We start from the raw sequence: 17,016 nt of genomic DNA on the forward strand, positions 1-17,016 counted from the left end.
GTGGTTGGTGAGGAGTTCCCTTTAGAAGAAGGACCAAGGCATTCAGAGAGGCTAAAGGGTCATGTCCAGATGAACCAGCAACAGGGAAGTGGCAAATTCAGCGACTACGTGCAGCAAGGAGCAAGACCAAAAGGGAGGTTCTACCAGCAGCAACAACGCAATGTAGCTCGAACCGAGTAGAGAAGGTAATTTCAGAAAGTACGCTTTCTGTTGAAGGTGAGACTCCCTTTCAGTACTATCAGAGTAAATTTGCTGACAATCAGGTTTTGAGTTATTTTGGAGTGGCTAGCAATTTTACTGGTGGGGTGGATGTTTCTAACTTTGAATCAGCAAATGCCAGCGTGAATGGTGTGGAAGTCAACGCTTGTAATCAGACCAATACCATTGAGGCTAATACGACTAACTTGTTTTGTACTGAGCGTGCTGCTACTAGCGTTGGGGATGAAACAACCTGCTTAGATACCGCTTTAACTGATTGGCTTCACACGAGTGAGTTTAAAGATGAACTTTATTTCATTTTCAATGACATTTCCGTTTTGAATACGGGGGACGCAACTTCAAAAGACATTAACTTTAATTTTGTCAACAATGACATTTTGAATGATGTTGGAATGTTGAACGAATCAAATAGTGAATGCACAAGTGAACAAATTAGGCACGCAGATGCTGAATTTTGCAATTGTGAGAATGTTGATCTATTTAGCTTTGGCCACGATGTATTAGAACTAAATGCCAGTATGGGAATTAATGATACAGTTGATATTGGGGATGCTGTTGGTACAAATAATTTGTCAATGTTTTTTTCAGCCAATAATGAGGTGAACGTCAATTCACCTGAAGTGGCAACACTGGGTGATAGTATGGGTCCTGGGGAGTTTATTACTGATTGTGGTTTGGTTGAATTAAGGGCAGATATTAGTATTTATACGGTGCCTGAAAGTTCAGCCAAAGACAACAATGAACATGTAATTTCTGGACAGATTCATGATGTTTTGATTGATATCAGTGATGGGGACATTAGTGTTAGTATTGAACAGTTGGTTTCCATTATTGACAATCAAGCAGGGATATGCAATGGTGAACATCTTAGTAACCCTCTGGTAGTATGTAATACATACGGTGATTACAAAGTATACAATTTTTCCAGTAGGGTTACTAACACAAGACATGTGGAATTACTATCAAAGGGGTTCACCTTTGTGCCCCTAGTCAGGGGTAATATAACTGACATTCTTATTGATCTGAAACTATTGACAAGGAAAATGAACCTAAAGTTGATGTTTCAAGATGAATTTCAAGGACGAAGTGAAATTTTGAAAAAACCTAGTAAGTTTATACCACCTTCAAACACTACAGTTGGTTTATTTGAGAAAATTTGTGAGCTGGAAATACGAGATTACCTTAATAGAAGTAAGTCTGTTAATGTTTTTTCACGTGTTTAATAGTCAAAATAACCTATCTAGGGATGAACGGAGCTTGTTGGACGATTTGGTTAGGGACAGGTCCATTAGATTCATGAAGCTCGATAAGGGCAGTGGCTTAGTGGTTATCGACAGAAATTATTATATTAATCACATGTTAATAATGTTAAGTGGGGAGACCTATGAGGAAAGCAGTTTAAACCAACTTAATATTGCAAATGCTAGGGTGGATATGTTAATTGAGGATCTACTGATGCAAGGACAAATTACTGAATCAGAGTATTTTTTTATGACTAATGAATTTCCTGTGGTGAGTGGCATCTTTGGGATTCCCAAGATACATAAGGGACTGGTTAATGTCAAGTTCAGGCCTATAGTTGATGGTAAACGTAGTAAACTTGTTTTATTAGTAAATTTTTGGATTATAATTTGCAAAAAGGCATCAAGTTATTTGATTATATTACGAAAGACTCTTGGCAGTTTTTGGAGAACCTACGTACTGTGGAATTTAATGAAAATACCATTTTGGTTACTACTGATGTTGTGAACCTTTTTTCTGTAATACCCAATGACATAGGGTTGGAATGGTTGGAACAACAGTTTTTTAAGACTGGGTTGTACGACCAGGACCGCATCAATGTACTCATTACTTTGATGGAAATGGTATTGGCCAATAATTATATTTTCTTTGAAGGTTATTACTTTAAGCAAATCACAGGTGTAGCCATGGGGGCAGCTTGTGCCCCCATTTATGCGAATTATGTTATGTCCTACTGGGAACAGGAATACACAGTGGCTTTAGATCTAAAATCAGACACTACACCTGATATTTAGATGATTTGTTTATAGTATGGGAAGGTAGTGAAGATGATTTGAATGCCTTCATTGAATATATTAATAGTACGGTGTATTTTTTGAAGTTTACTCACTCCACAAGCAAACAGGAGATTTCTTATTTAGATGTAAAGTTAAAAATAGACCCTTCAAATTATTCTTTGCCCACCAATATCTATAGAAAAGCCACTTTCTTAAATTCTTATCTTGGTTATTCTAGTTGGCACCCTGGCCACCAGAAAAGAGCAATCATTAAAGGTCAGATGGTCAGGGCTGCCAGGATGGTTAGTGACGACTCAGATTTTTTGAAGGAAGTGAAGTTTATAATGAGCATGTTCCTTAGGAGAGGATACCCCGAAGGTATGTGTCAAGCTGTTTTGGAGGAAGTTAAACGGAAGAGGGACGAAGGGGTGTATTGGCCATTAATTAAAGGTAGAACTAGTATAGATCATATAAGAGTGGACCAGGAGACAATCAATCAAACTGTTAATGAGGACAATGATGACCACATTCTACCTGTGACTGATAACATCAGTAGTCATTTTCCCGAACACAGCCTCTATTTTATCACCACCTATTCTTATGATGCTCCCAGTATTAGGGACATTATATATAACAATTGGAGGTTTCTCAGGTTAGATTGTTTGGTATGGGACAAGCTTGGTACTTATCCCAAATGTGTCTTTAGGAAGGCAAGGTCCTTGAAACAACTATTAGAGAAGGGTGACAATGTTTCCATTGTAACTGGTAGGCCCGTTGGGAATTTTAAATGTGGGAGATGTAGTGTGTGCCATCGTATCTTATCAACAGGTTCCAATTTACAAGTGGTAGGTGTACCCATTAGGTTATATGGGCATTTTGACTGTTACACAAAAAATGTGGTGTACATGGCACAGTGTGTACAGTGTCCGGCGTTTTACGTCGGAAAAACTAGTAGAGCCTTTAGAGACAGGATTAATGAGCATCTCTCAGATATAAGGCTAAGAAAAAACACTAATTCCCTTTACAGGCACATTGAAATGCATGATGGGCATCATTTTAAGTTTTGTATATTGCAAAATATAATTAAGGACGCACAGGGCAGGATTTTAGATTTGCATTTAGACATTAGTGAGGTGAGGTGGCAACTTAGGTTGAATGCAACTGTCTTCCCTGGCATTAATGATCACATTAGTATAGCCCCAATTTTAAAACTGAAACACATTCTTGGGTGATTAGTTAACAACTTCACTTGTCATGTACAATTGTATTTAGTTCATTATTATACATTATATGGTGTGTTGCTTGGTGTTTATTTTCATTACAACATATTTTATGTGATTTTTGATATTGCATTTATGAAGTTTTTATTATTATAAATGCAGTATGTTCACCATATTACAAGTGGTTTGTGTGTGTGTGTGTGTGTGTGTGTGTGTGTGTGTGTGTGTGTGTGTGCGCTCAGGTTGCTTTAAGCATGGTGAAATGTCTTTTGTCTTTTAAGCTTTTTAATTGACTAATTGACTAATTGATCAATGATGTCATCTTAAATTGTATAAATTCTGGTGGGTGACCACTTTTTAACATTTTGTTCTGAAGAAGTCTAAATAAAGACGAAACCTAGGTAAAATTAGTTTTGTGGTGGTTTCAGTCCTCCAGTACCATTGTTGGTCCTATTTTCCTTTGTTTGTTTTTTTGGTTTGTGCTTGGTTTCTGTCATGGACCGTAATATTCTCCAGGGTGCTTAGGAACATGGAGTTCGAGTCTTCGGACATGGTTGGGGACCTATAGCAGGCTGCGACCTGAATCTCTTGTCTTACCCAATGTTGGCTGCACCTGAAGAACCTCAGATGCATTATGTTGGGCTACCAGTCTGGAGGTGTGCGCGTCCTTTATGAATATGGAAACACCACTGCCTTTGGAGCTTCAGTCCAAGTTCTGGGGCTGAAAGGTGTGGAATGAGTTACAGCCTAGTAGTACAGGGGTGCTTTCTGCTGCCTTGAACCAGGTCTCTGTTACGGCACAAATGTCGATGTTCTCCATTTTAAGGAGTGCTTCAAGCAAGTCCATTTTGAGATTTAGACTTCTAGTGTTTAGCAGCATGACCCTCAGATTGCATTTGTTTGTAGCTGTTATGGTGATAATTTGTTCTTTGGAACACCGCCTAAAAAAGGCACTATAGGGGTGGCAAGAGCCTTGGCCAGTATCTGGAAGCCCAGGGGTGACAGATGCAGGCCATCTCTGGCAAAGCATCGAGGTCTGTCAGTCATGTCATCCCAGGCAGACAGATTCTGGATCCCCTTAGAATGACACCAGAAACTTAGCCAATTGTTGAAATCAATCATTTTCTGCTTGTATTGTGGTATCATTTTGGGTGATGGTAGGATGCTGCTCAGGGCTAGGGTCATACCTGCCTGGGCTACATAATCTGAGAGCTCCTCCATGTCTCTTTTCATGTAGTCCAGGGAGGTCCATCTCAGGTCATTCACACCCACATGTACAATGACAGAGTCCTATTTGTACCTGTTGTTGAGGGACCTGAGTGCATGCGTTATGTGGCAGATCTTGGCGTCTGACAGGCAGCTGACTGTTACTTTCTCCTTATTCAACCTAGTGAGTGGGACATCCGTGTGCCTCACTATCGAGTTACCCATGACCAGTGTGTTGGGCATGCTGTTTTGCCTTAGGGGCTTTGGTTGAGTAGCACACTGTATAGGAGAGTTGTGTGTCTCATGATTAGTGTTGTGTTTTGATGTTTGAGTGCGTTTCTGCCTTGGAGGTCTCTGCTGTTTGGGTAGATTTTTATTGAGAGCCTCCGTGAAGGTGGGTGTGTGGTTTGTGTTTTTTATGTGAAGGCAGTGCTGGTGTGTGTTCTGGAAGGCTATGTGTTCCATGTGGTGTGGTGCAAGTGTTTACCTTGTCCCCTTGATCAGCTATTCCAGTCTTGGCTAGAGAGTGCATGGCTTCCAATTTGGATATATAAGTGCATCTCTCCCAACTCTGAGTGTTGGGAGGTAAGAGGAGAAGGTCGTCATTGTACATGAGGCCGTTGCTACATTGCCTCAGGATGCCCAATTTCACCAGGTCAATAGGAGAAAGCACAGGGAACTGACCTTTAGACATGTCTGGAGGGGTGAACATTAATAATAAGTACTGTAGCTGTTTCCTTGTAGAATGTTTAATGCTGGTAGCACTTTTGTGTGCTACAGTTGCTATAAGAAGTCTGGTAAAGTGCTAGACTAATAAGCTAGTAAAAGTGCAGAAGAGGAGAGAACTAGCAGATCTAAGGGAAAAACTGAAGAGCAGACTTTGGCACCACTCTGAATCTTACAAACAGTACTGGAAACAGCAAATCTGTATCTGAACTAGACTAGTTACAGGAAAGGCGGGAAGCAAGCGCAAACGTGGGCATTTAAACCAGAAAGTTGAAAGAGATGGAAAAACTGCCCAAGCGGCCAATAAACTACAATTTCTGGGCCAGAAACCACTCCTCTTATGGTAGATAGGCTACCTGGTGCTTACCACTCCCACTGATAAGCTAGAAGGCTTCCTTCCAACCCAGAAAGGCTTGGGGGTGTCAGCAGCTTACATACAGTCCTGGGTACAACAAATCTTTATCTGGACTAGACTAGTTACAGGAAAGGTAGGAAACAAGCTTAGAATTTTTTTTTTTTTACAGAAAAGCAGCTAAAACAGCACTAAAAACAATTCAAGTGTAGTGCAAGCTAGCACACTTTAGAGTGCAGCAGTATTAAAGCAAATACAGTTTTTATACATGCAACTTATTCAAAATGTATTCTGAACCGAATTCAGTTATTGTTTTATTCAACTCTGAACAGTTAAAAAGTGCCAAAAATATACTTATCAGCTAAGAAGCCCACTCAGTTAGAACACAGGGAGATTCTAGCAAAGTTTTTTTTTGTTTAGTAAAGTTAAAAAGGAGAAAGGAGGAGCAGAAGATAATTCAAGCTTAAGAAAAGAAGTGGGTTGGCCTTCTCAAATTTTCTCTCTGTAACAGGTAAAATGCGCTAATGACACTAGACTGGGGGGAGTGTTCCAGATGAAATTTACAGTAGGGGCGGCAACTGCAAAGTCACCAAGTATAAGAACAAGATACCAACAGGGAAGATGGGAGGGAAACACAGGAAATGTATAAATAATAAGCAAATGTATGAATACAGCACAGTGCAAATTAAGTTGCAAAAAGTGTACTTATCAGTTTGGAATAGATTCCAACTCTGCTCATGGCCAAGAGATCTATCAGCTTTGCACCAATTCACAGAAATGCAATCTGTACTGGAATTACAACAGAGGAAAATACACCTCAGGCTATGGCTAACAGCTAGGATGTGGGCTGGCTCAACAACCCCCCACCTGAAACTAGCTTCTGAGCTACCCTGAGAAAAAACACAGTGGAGACAACAAAGGACAGAAACAATACAGCAAATGTATAAATAATAAGCAAATGTATGAATACAGCACAGTGCAAATTAAGTTGCAAAAAGTGTACTTATCAGTTTGGAATACATTCCAGCTCTGCTCACAGCCAGGAGATCTATCACCTTTGCACCAATTCACAGAAATCCAGTTTGTACTGGAATTACAACAGAGAATGTACATCTCAGGCAATGACTAACAGCTAGGATGTGGGCTGGCTCAACAACCCCCCACCTGAAACTAACTTCTGAGCTACCTTGAGAAAAAAATACAGTGGAGACAACAATCATAATACAAACAGAATGCTAAAATTCAAAGTGGAAAAGAATGATGATGAAGCAAGGGGGTAATTTAAGAAATAAGGAAAGAGTGGGATTTTGGATGCAGATCCTTATGGAGAATAGTAAAAGTTATGCAAAATATAATATTCATAAAGTAACAGAAAGTATACTAAGAACTAAGCCAACATGGGAATGGAGAAAGATTCGGTCTATAGGGATAACTGCAATTAGGGGTACAGAGAATAGGCAAAAGGTGGCTGGAATTTACTGGAGGAAGCTGGCAAAGGAACGAAGGTATTAGGAGCAAATAGAGAGGGGGAGGTAAGTGAATGGGAAGAGGTGAAGAAAACGTTTGGACTGCAGGCTAAAGACTGCCTTCCCTATTAGGTATTGATATCAGAGTATAGGCAAAGAGAATGAGATAAGGGAATCTTAAATGAAAGACTTGTACTGGCTGAGTTTTTAGTTGAATTTAGAAAAGAAGCTGTTAAAAAATGGATAATTAGTATGGCATATAAAATACTGCAAGATAACAATAAGAATCAATCAGAGGAGGGACGAAAAGATTGGGAAGACAGATTAGATAAGCAATTCAAAAGAAATAATGGGAGGACATATGTATGGCTCCCAAATATACAACAAAATCTAGAAAATTTAGGATTTTGCCTGGAAGTGTCTGCTTAGGTACTTTTATAGTCCAAGCAGACTTCAAATAATTTTTCCTCAGGTAGATGGCTAATGTTGGAGGTGTAATGGGGAAGAAAGAAATACCTGGCAGCATATGTTCTTGGAGTGTAAATGAGTTGGTAGATTTTAAAAATTCCTTGCAGAGTACTCTGCCAGGAATACTGGGAAAACAAACTGTAACAAGGAAATTATTCTTCTGAACTGGTATACAGGATCTGAATTGCGTAGACATAGTAAGGCCTTGTTAAGTTTAATTCTGGTGGCTGCCAAAAAAGCAATTACTGGAAAATGGAATTCAAAGTCTGAACCAACCATTCTTGAAGCAGTGACTATTGTAATAGAAATAGGAGAATTTTAGAAAAGAGTAGGAATAAATTACAAAGAAAAAATGGAAACTGGAAACAATAATGTGCAGAAAAATGTTTTGGAGGAGAAATGAAGTTTAAGAAAAGGCAGGAATTGAACAATTTATGTAAAAAGAAGTTATGTCTTACCATAACATTCCATCTGTGTTGTTGATCTTCTTCCATTCCATTTTTCATTCATCACTGATGGGTTCAGTTCTGAGCCTCGGTACTGAGTAGGCCTAATACCAAGCTCGCATACAACAAAACCCCTTGAGCTAAGCTGCTACCCACAATGCCCTTCTCCCAGTTACCTCAGATCGAGTTTGCACGAAACATATAGAAGTAAAAGCATAGGCCATTTCTGCACAAAAACACTGAAAACACCACAAGGACCCATAAGATCCACCAGGAGCCTTTGGTGGGGGATGGAGGGTGGGATGTGATGAATGGAAGAAGATCAACAACACAGATGTAACATTATGGAAAGACATAACTTCTTTATCTGATGTTGTTAATCTTCTTCCCATTCATCACTGATGGGACAGAATCCTAAGCTACCTGAAAAACCTGGGTGGCCCTTATAGAAGAACATTCCTGAGTACCATTGAGCCAAAGGCCACTCTTCCCCTGGAGACCATATACAACTTGTAATGTTTGATGAAAGTGTGAGGTTTCGCCCAAATGGCTGCTGTGCAAATGTCGTCCATAGAGGCTCTGAAGTGAAAAACAACAGAAGTTGCTATAGCTCTTGTTGAATGTGTTTTGATATTGTCAGGTTTAGGCTCATTTGCACGTGAATATGAAAAAGCAATACAATCTCTGAGCCATTTTGATAAAGTGACTTTTGATACAGCATATCCCATTTTTGGTCCAGGGAAGGAAATGAAAAGTTGATCTGACTTGCGGATAGATTTAGTCCTATCCAAGTAAAAACATAGTTGCCTATGTAGACCCAATGAATGTAGACAGTATTCTCCATTATTGGAATAGTTTGTGAAAAACACTGGGAGTTCAATGGATTGGTTCACAGAGAAATCAGAAATCACTTTGGGGAGAAAAGATGGATTAATACGTAGTGATACTCTGTCTTTATGAAAAATTAAATACGGACTCTTGATGCCTAAGGCTTGTAATTCTGATATCCGTCTAGCTGATGTGACAACCACCAAAAATAGAGATTTCCATGATAGAAATTTGAGGTCACATTTTGCAGCAGGCTCAAAAGGGGGTAAAGGGAAAGACTGTAGTACTAGGGAGAGATTCTATGCCTCTAATGGACGCCTGATTGGAGGTCTGCTATGAAACACTCCTTTGAGAAAGGTCTTGCATAGGCAGGTGGAGATAAGTGGAATGCCGTCTAATCCGTTATGAAAATTGGAAATAGCTGCTAAATGGACTTGAATGGCAGAAGCTGATGCTCCAGTCTCAAAGAACTCAGAAAGGTTTTGAAATATAACAGATACTGGAGCTGAGAAAGGGTCTAGCATCTGTTCTTTAGACCAAACCTTTTCCATTTATCTCTGTAAAGTTTTCTGGTGGATGGCTTATGGGAGGCCAGAATGATATGGTGAACAGGTGAGGAAAGGGTTTCTTGCCTGGCAACTAACGGAAGTGGTGAAACCAAGCTGTCAGCTTGAGAGTAGACAGATTTGGGAGAGTCAACCCTTGGGGGTGAGAAATTAAGTCTGGACGAGTGTCCAGGATCCATGGAGGTTGTAACAGGTGAGGCCGGAGGAAGGGGAACCACACTTGATGAGGCCAGAATGGGGCAATGAGGATCACCTTGCATCTCAGCCGCACTGCTTTTTTTCAAAAATAGGGGTATCCAGGGAATTGGAGGATAAGCACAGAGGAGACCCATGGGCCATTCGTGAGTCAGTGTGTCTCTTGCGGACTCCTCCTCTGGGGGAAAGAGGGCAAAGAAGCTGCTGCATTTGTTGTTCGAAGGGGGAAGCAAAGAGATCGCAGCAAGGCTGGCCCCATTGGCTGAAAATTTCTGCCGTCACATTTAGATTGAGAGACCACTCATGTGGAAGGAGGATGTATCTGCTCAGCCTGTCTGCAATCATGTTGGAGCTCCCCAGGATATGTGTTGCTATAAGAAAGCAGTTGGAAGCTATCACCCAGTGCCAAATTCTCATGGCCTCTCGACACAGGAGGTAGGATTTGGTTCCTCTTTGTTTGTTTATGTACCAGACTACTGACATATTGTCTGACTGAATCACAATCATTCCCGATGGAAGAAGCAGATGTAATGCTTGCAACATCAACAGCACCGCTCTCAACTCCAGAATACTGATATGCAGGTTGGCCTCTAAGCTCGACCACGTGCCTTGGACTGTCTTTCCCTGAAAATGCCCCCCCACCCTATCTGGGAACCATCCATGGTCACCATGGCATTGGGTTGAGTCTGAAAGGGGCAACACCAAAATTCTGCAATTGGCCTCATCCACCAGAGGAGATCTTGCTTGCAAGAGTTAGTAATGAGGATCTGTGAGTTTAGGGGGTGGAGATTTGCCAACCATTGGGACAATAGGAGCCATTGTAACAGTCTCATGTGTAATCTTGCCAGAGGAACAATTGGAATGGCTGCAGCCATGGACCCCAGAGCCTGTAGAACTTCTCTTGTTGACACCTTTCTTTGACAGAGTATCACTCGTATTTGCAATCTTAACCTCTGAAGTCTGTGAGCTGGTATAGATAACCAGGCATGTTTGAGTACTGAAAACTGCTCCTATAAATTCCAGATGTTGGGTAGGTTGTAAATTGGATTTCTCCCAATGAACTGTGATGCCTAGGAACTCCACTAGTGAGTGTGTGTAATGGAGGGCCATGGTCAGAAGACGCTTGGTGGGGGTAGAAAGGAGCCAATCGTCTAAATATGGAAACACCTGGAATCCTTGACGTCTCAGATGAGCTGTCACCACTGCCAGGCATTTCGTGAACACTCTGGGGGGCCATTGAGTGACCAAATGGCAGGGCTCAGAACTGGTAATGATTGGCTCCTAGCCAGAAGCGAAGGAGACTCCTGGAGCATTTGTCCATTTTGATGTGGTAATACACATCCCGGAGACCTATCGAGCACATCCAAACATCCTCCCGTAAAAAAGGGAGGATGGATTGAATAGTGACCATGCGGAATTTGGTTTGAACCACTGATTTGTTCAGAAGGCTGAGATTCCTGGTCTTTTTTTGGCACCAAAAAGAATCTTGATTTGAATCCGGATCTGCGTTGGTCTGGGGGGACTGGTTGGATGACTCTTTTTTAACACAGATTTCTTATCTCTGAAGCCGCTGCTTACCTTTCACTGGGTAAAACATCGGGAAAGTTCTTTGTAGGTTTTGGACCTGATGTTAGAGGGATGTAGTAGCCTCTGGAGATTATTCTTTGCACCCAACAATCTTTTGTAATATTGCACCAGGCAGCTTGGTGCAGGGAAAAATTAGCCCCGACTGCTTCCAGAGGAAAGCAATCGGGCAACGTTTCAGGAGCATTAATAAGACTGCCCAGAAAAAGGATCCCTGGAGTCTTGGTTTCAGGGACCCCCTCTGCCCCTAAAGGGGTGTCTTCCACCACTGGAACCCCCTCTGCCTCTAGGGGAATCCTCACCACGTGCGTTATGGAAAGGGCCTTGAGAGTTTTTGTGCCATACTTTCCTACTCCTCTGGCTCCCAAAAAAAAAATGTTGGGGCTTGGAAAAACATAGGCCAATGGCAGGCAAGGTCTTTCCATCCTGCTTGCACCTAGCCAGTGTGTCCTTTACTTTAGAACCAAATAAGTAAGATGATTCAATAGGGGCGTTCAAAAAGGAGGACTTGAAGGAGTCCGCAAGGTCACAGATGCGCATCCATGCATGACGCCTCATGACTATGCCTGCACCTGCAGCTCCAGCTGCCCCTTCGGTTGCGTGGGAGAGCAACCTCATGGAAGAGATGGAGATAGACTCAAGAATGGCAAGTTGAGAGGCAACCTTGTCTTGTGCCCAGTCAGAAACATGACCCACGAGGGTTCCAGAAAGTTCGGAAATCAGATCTCTTTGGAGTCTCATGAAATGTGCCAAGTAGTTCAGGGACCTGACTGCACAGGTTGCTGAAGCAAAAACTCGCTTCCCTAGTCTGTCAACAGCCTGGGACTCTCTGTTGGGTGGGTGAACAGTAGGACTTTCTTCTGCTAGATGCTTTTTAGTGGCCGCCACCACCATAGCATCTACTGGCAAGCCTCTAGACCAGTGAGTATTGCTCCTCTGGTGGGGAAAGAATCTTATCTGGTCTCTGGGGAATGGCCTCAATAGAATCAGGGTTCTTCCACGCATGCTGCACAACAAGCTGGACTACTCTGTCGGCAGGTGGGGTCACCCAAGAGGTAGAAGGCTGAGAGCGAAAAGCCTGCTGGAAGACGGACTCCTCTGAGGAAGGACTTGAGGGCTTCCAACCACCCCTCTGTTTCAATATTTCCAGGATGTTTCCAAATGAGACATCATCAGGGGGTGACCGTGGGGACCCCTCCCCATCATCGTGGTCCATATCCTCTGTCAACAAACTCTTCAGGGGAGTCAGTGTATTTCCTCTTAAATGCCTTCTTCCGAGGAGGTTCTTCAGTGGGATATCTGAGGAAGACTCAGAAGGATGGGAACCATGAACTGGGGTTTCCTGAGGCTTCTACTCGCAGTGTCCTGGGGAGGTGGTCTGTGGTAGCTGTAGCTCAGATGGAGCAGGGTGAAGTTCTGACGTAGGAGAAGAGCTTCCTGAAGCAAGCACCCTCTCCATTACCCAGAAAGCAGGCCCACCCGAAGAGGAATGGGAGCCCAGAATCGAGTTGGACAACCTCAGAACTGGGGTCACACCCCGCTCCATCAGACCTGCTCCCGGGGATGGAGCCTCAAGCAAGATCGGGGCAGACATCATCCCCGGATCTGAGGATGGGACTGATAAAAAACTTGGAACCGTGCCCAGAACTGAGGACTCCACCCCCAACCGTAAGTCTGAGGAGGGGACAGTTCCGATGGAACCAAAACCCAAAGGGGTTGCCTCAAAGTCTCAGTGAGAATCACTGTCGGTGCCGAGGAATAGGTTTCCACCAAGGACATCGAAGCAATGGACTTCGGAATTGATGGATCCGAAGGAGGAGTATAAGTGAGAGGCCTGGGAGCAATAGACCCAAACCCCGAAGTGAGGTGAGTCTTAGAAACATTTATAATCCCTCTGGCTGTCAACAGCTGATCCAGCAGTGCACCACATTGAATTCAGAAAGACTCCTGGTGGACCTCGTGGACACTCCTGAAGGGGAGTCAGGTCAGTCCAGAAAGGGGCTGTACATCTGGCCTAAGAACGGGTCCAATGAAGAGGATTACCAGGTCCGTGGTGTTTGAGCTATCAGCACCATAGTCTCTAACTTGGAGACAGGTAATTGAGGAATCAGTGATATTGAGAATGGACTCGGTGGTCAGGAGGCATTCGGAGTCAAAGTTATCAGTTCCAAAGGAATTGTCAAACCACTTTCGGTGTGGTAAAAGGTGAAGTCGGTGCCGTAGCTATTGTGGAAAGTAAGGTCGGAGCCGTAGTTGACATTATAGGCAGGACTGGTGCCATAGAGGTCGGTACCGAAGGTGGCGCCAACATCAAAATTTCTGTAAGGTCTATTACCTTGGTTAAAGTGGCAACTGGAGCAGAGCTTGGAACAGAAGCAATAGTCATAGTCGGAGCTGATGAAGCAATCCTATGCTCCGATGAAGATTTGTGGGCCTTATGTTTATGAGACTTGTGTACACTGCAGTGGTGGTGCTGTGGTAGTGTTGTCGCCTCACAGTTAGACATTGCCCGTTCAATTCTCAGTTAGAGCGTCTTCTGTGTGGCGACATGTGTGAATAGGTGTTCCATTGCTGAAGGTTGTGCGTTAGGCTCGGCAAGCCAGCATGTAAAAATCTACTGCCAGTCATTAGCGGACCGGAGTTCCGCTGTGGCGACCCCTAACCGGGAAAAGCCGAAAGACACAAACAAATTTTTATGAGACTTGTCCTTATCACCAGCCGGTAAAGAGGGATCTGAATGGGGACGTTTTTTGCCCTTCACTGGAGGGGTTGAGACCTCCAACACAGAAAGTGCCTCTGAGAAAGGAGAAACTAAAACGCCTTTCAAAATCAGTTTGTTTTTTCTTTCATTCAGCATCCGCTGACTAAAACTTAGACAAATCTGGCCAGGAGGTTTGACAGAGAGGTGGGAAACCCCCAGACAATAAACACAATCATCGTGCGAGTCACTGTTAGGGATTTTGCCACTGCAAGAGGTGCAATGTTTAAACCCCGAAGTCCCTTTTTTATCAGACATTTCCATACACATGAAACCACACACTATTAGAATCTAATGAAGAAATAGAAAGAAGATACCAACGATGGCATCAAACGATACCACAAGGGTAGGAGAGGGCGCACCAACGATGGTATAAGAAATACCCGATGGGTAGAGCTAGATAAAATGAGGGTAAGAGAGTTAGATTAGGAAAAAAAGTTGAAAAAACACACAATTATCTATAAAATATAACACTTAGCTGGAGAGCTCGGTGAAAAGCTGCTATATGGCTGCACGTCAAACGAGATCTGAGGAAACTGGGAGAAGGGCATTGTGGGTAGCAGCTTAGCTCAAGAGTTTTTTGGTGTACACAAGCTTGGTATTAGGCCAACTCGGTTCCAAACCGAACCCATCAGTGATGAATGGGAAGAAGATTAACAACATCAGATCACTGGTTTGATTATATTGCAGAACGATATACGTGGTGTATAATGCTTGTAAACGTGAACTTGTTAACATGGTTTGATTACTTCTCTATAAATGTAAGTTTGCCTACGTCACAAATGATAACTCAATAATGGTGCTAAAAAAAGATTCTCATTAAGGTCTATAGTATTTAGCATACATGTAATGAAACAGATGTAAAACTGTAATAAATAGTTGTCTACCAATGGACTGATCACTTTTAATGAAAAAACTACAGATGCATGAATCTTGGTTTAATTTCTCTAAGTCCTTTGAGTTTCTAATACTATGACAGGAATAGACTCCATTCCTAAGTCAAAGCATAATTAAAATTCACAAAATTAGTATTGTTTCACCTTTGATGCTAGACAAAAGCCCTCTTTGCAGAACCCCCAATGTGCCCAGAACTGACTCCTTCTACAATTCATGCAGAGTTACATGTATCAGTAGAATCACAGTTTAATATTTTCAAGTCTTTTGAGTTTCTAATGCCATGACAGAAAAGAACCCCATTCCTAAGTCAAAGAATGATTAAAGTTCATGAAATTAGTATTGTTTTAATTAATATTGTTTATTACTACAAAACTGCCCCTTCTCACTAAAGCCAGTTCCTACCAGTTACATTAAATATCTTCTTCTCATACTTAAACCATGTTCTCCATCAGCAGATAACCTGCCATCTCTCTTCCTAAAGGCTGCTACTAAATCCACAGCATATCCTGTTTCCATCCTCATAAATCACTCAATCAGTGAATACACTGTCTCTACTCTCTGAAAAAGGAAAAAATTCCATACCATACTTATAGGTGGAAATTCTGTAAAGCTGTCTAATTATCAACCTATTGCCATACTTTTTTCCCTCTCTAAACTTCTCGAACACTGTGTTCATAAACAAATTTTGGTCTGTCTCACCCAAGAAAACCATCACCCCTACCCAGCATGGCTTCCACCCCCACCACAGCACCATTACAGCTCTTATTTCCTTTACTAACACCATCTCCCTAGCCAGAAACAATAATAAACTAGTGTTCTGTCTCTTTTTAGATCTCTACAAAGTCATTGACAATGTCTACCCCATCCTCCTCTCCAAACTTTCTCAACTCAATCTCTCCTCAGCAACTATCTCTTGGTTTAACAGCTACCTCACAGACAGACAGCAATCTGTCAAATGGTTCTCTGCTCTTTCTCTTTTTCTCCCCATCAAATTGGGAGTCCCACAGGGCTCAGTTCTAGGCACCCTTCTTTTCAACATCTTTATTAACAAACAACACATCCTGCCCTAACCTCACTGAAACATGGCTTAATAATAACCAACTCATACTTAACCCCAAAAAGACAAAACTTCATCTCTTCCTCCCAAAATCTCTATACCACCTCTAATCCTCATTTACCATATTTTCCCTTAACAATACTACTATTATAGCTGAAATTCAAACAAAGCTCCTTGGAGCAATCACAGACAGCCAACTTAAATTCAACCTCCATGTACTTCACTGTATCAAGAAAACCCACCAAAAGTTCAGACTACTGTATAGAAAAAAAGGTTCCTCAAACCTATCTCCAGAATCTCACTTACCCAAGTTTACCTTCTCCCCAACCTCTTCTATAGATCGCAAATCTTAACTAACTTACACACTTCACTGCTCTCCATACTTGAAACCACCAACAACAAAGTTGCTAGATTTGCTGCTAATCTGCCTCTTAAATCACACCACTATCATACACTTATGTAGAAAAATGTATATCTCACTATTAAGGGTGCAGCAAGTAGAGAGAAAATCTGTAAAAATCAAGTTACACCTCCACAGCTAGAGACAAAGTACAATGGTATAAAATAAATTTAATCTTGTCAATTTAAAACGTACTCGATTAAACTTCACATAAAAACACCACAAAGACACAATGGTTTCTTCAATATAAATGTCCCAAGACTTAGTAACTTGATAAGTGCTTTCGGTAAAACCTTCCTCAGATCGTAGTAGAAACAGGGACTCCATTATTTCTTTAATAAAAAGTATAACCAATGAGCAATGAGATAACAGGCAACACCCTTCTCTTCCACTCAAAAATGATTACAACCAATTCTTTAAGTCAACTAGTGACACACCTCCCAAATCAACCAATGGTGGGTCTTCTAGCCTTTAATACAGGTTTCAGGGGAATTACGGCATTCAGCCCAGATGGGCAATCTGCCCATAAATGTATTATCTATTTAGTTTCACAAGTCTCTGTCTTATTACAAATATCCCCTTGTTTGATTCCTTCATAAATTCTCTCAGT

The 17,016-nt window shown here is 41.9% G+C and overlaps 1 protein-coding gene across 3 annotated transcripts in view; it reads left to right on the forward strand.

Annotated features, from left to right (window-relative positions):
- The window catches only part of LOC122813971, a 1,592,156-nt gene that overhangs the window by 1,508,489 nt on the left and 66,651 nt on the right, over window positions 1-17,016 (forward strand). The window lies entirely within an intron of this gene.

The sequence above is a fragment of the Protopterus annectens genome, chromosome 10.part0 (genome assembly GCF_019279795.1).
Source record: "Protopterus annectens isolate FY-2018-M chromosome 10.part0, PAN1.0, whole genome shotgun sequence".
NCBI classification, from domain to species: Eukaryota; Metazoa; Chordata; order Ceratodontiformes; family Protopteridae; genus Protopterus; species Protopterus annectens.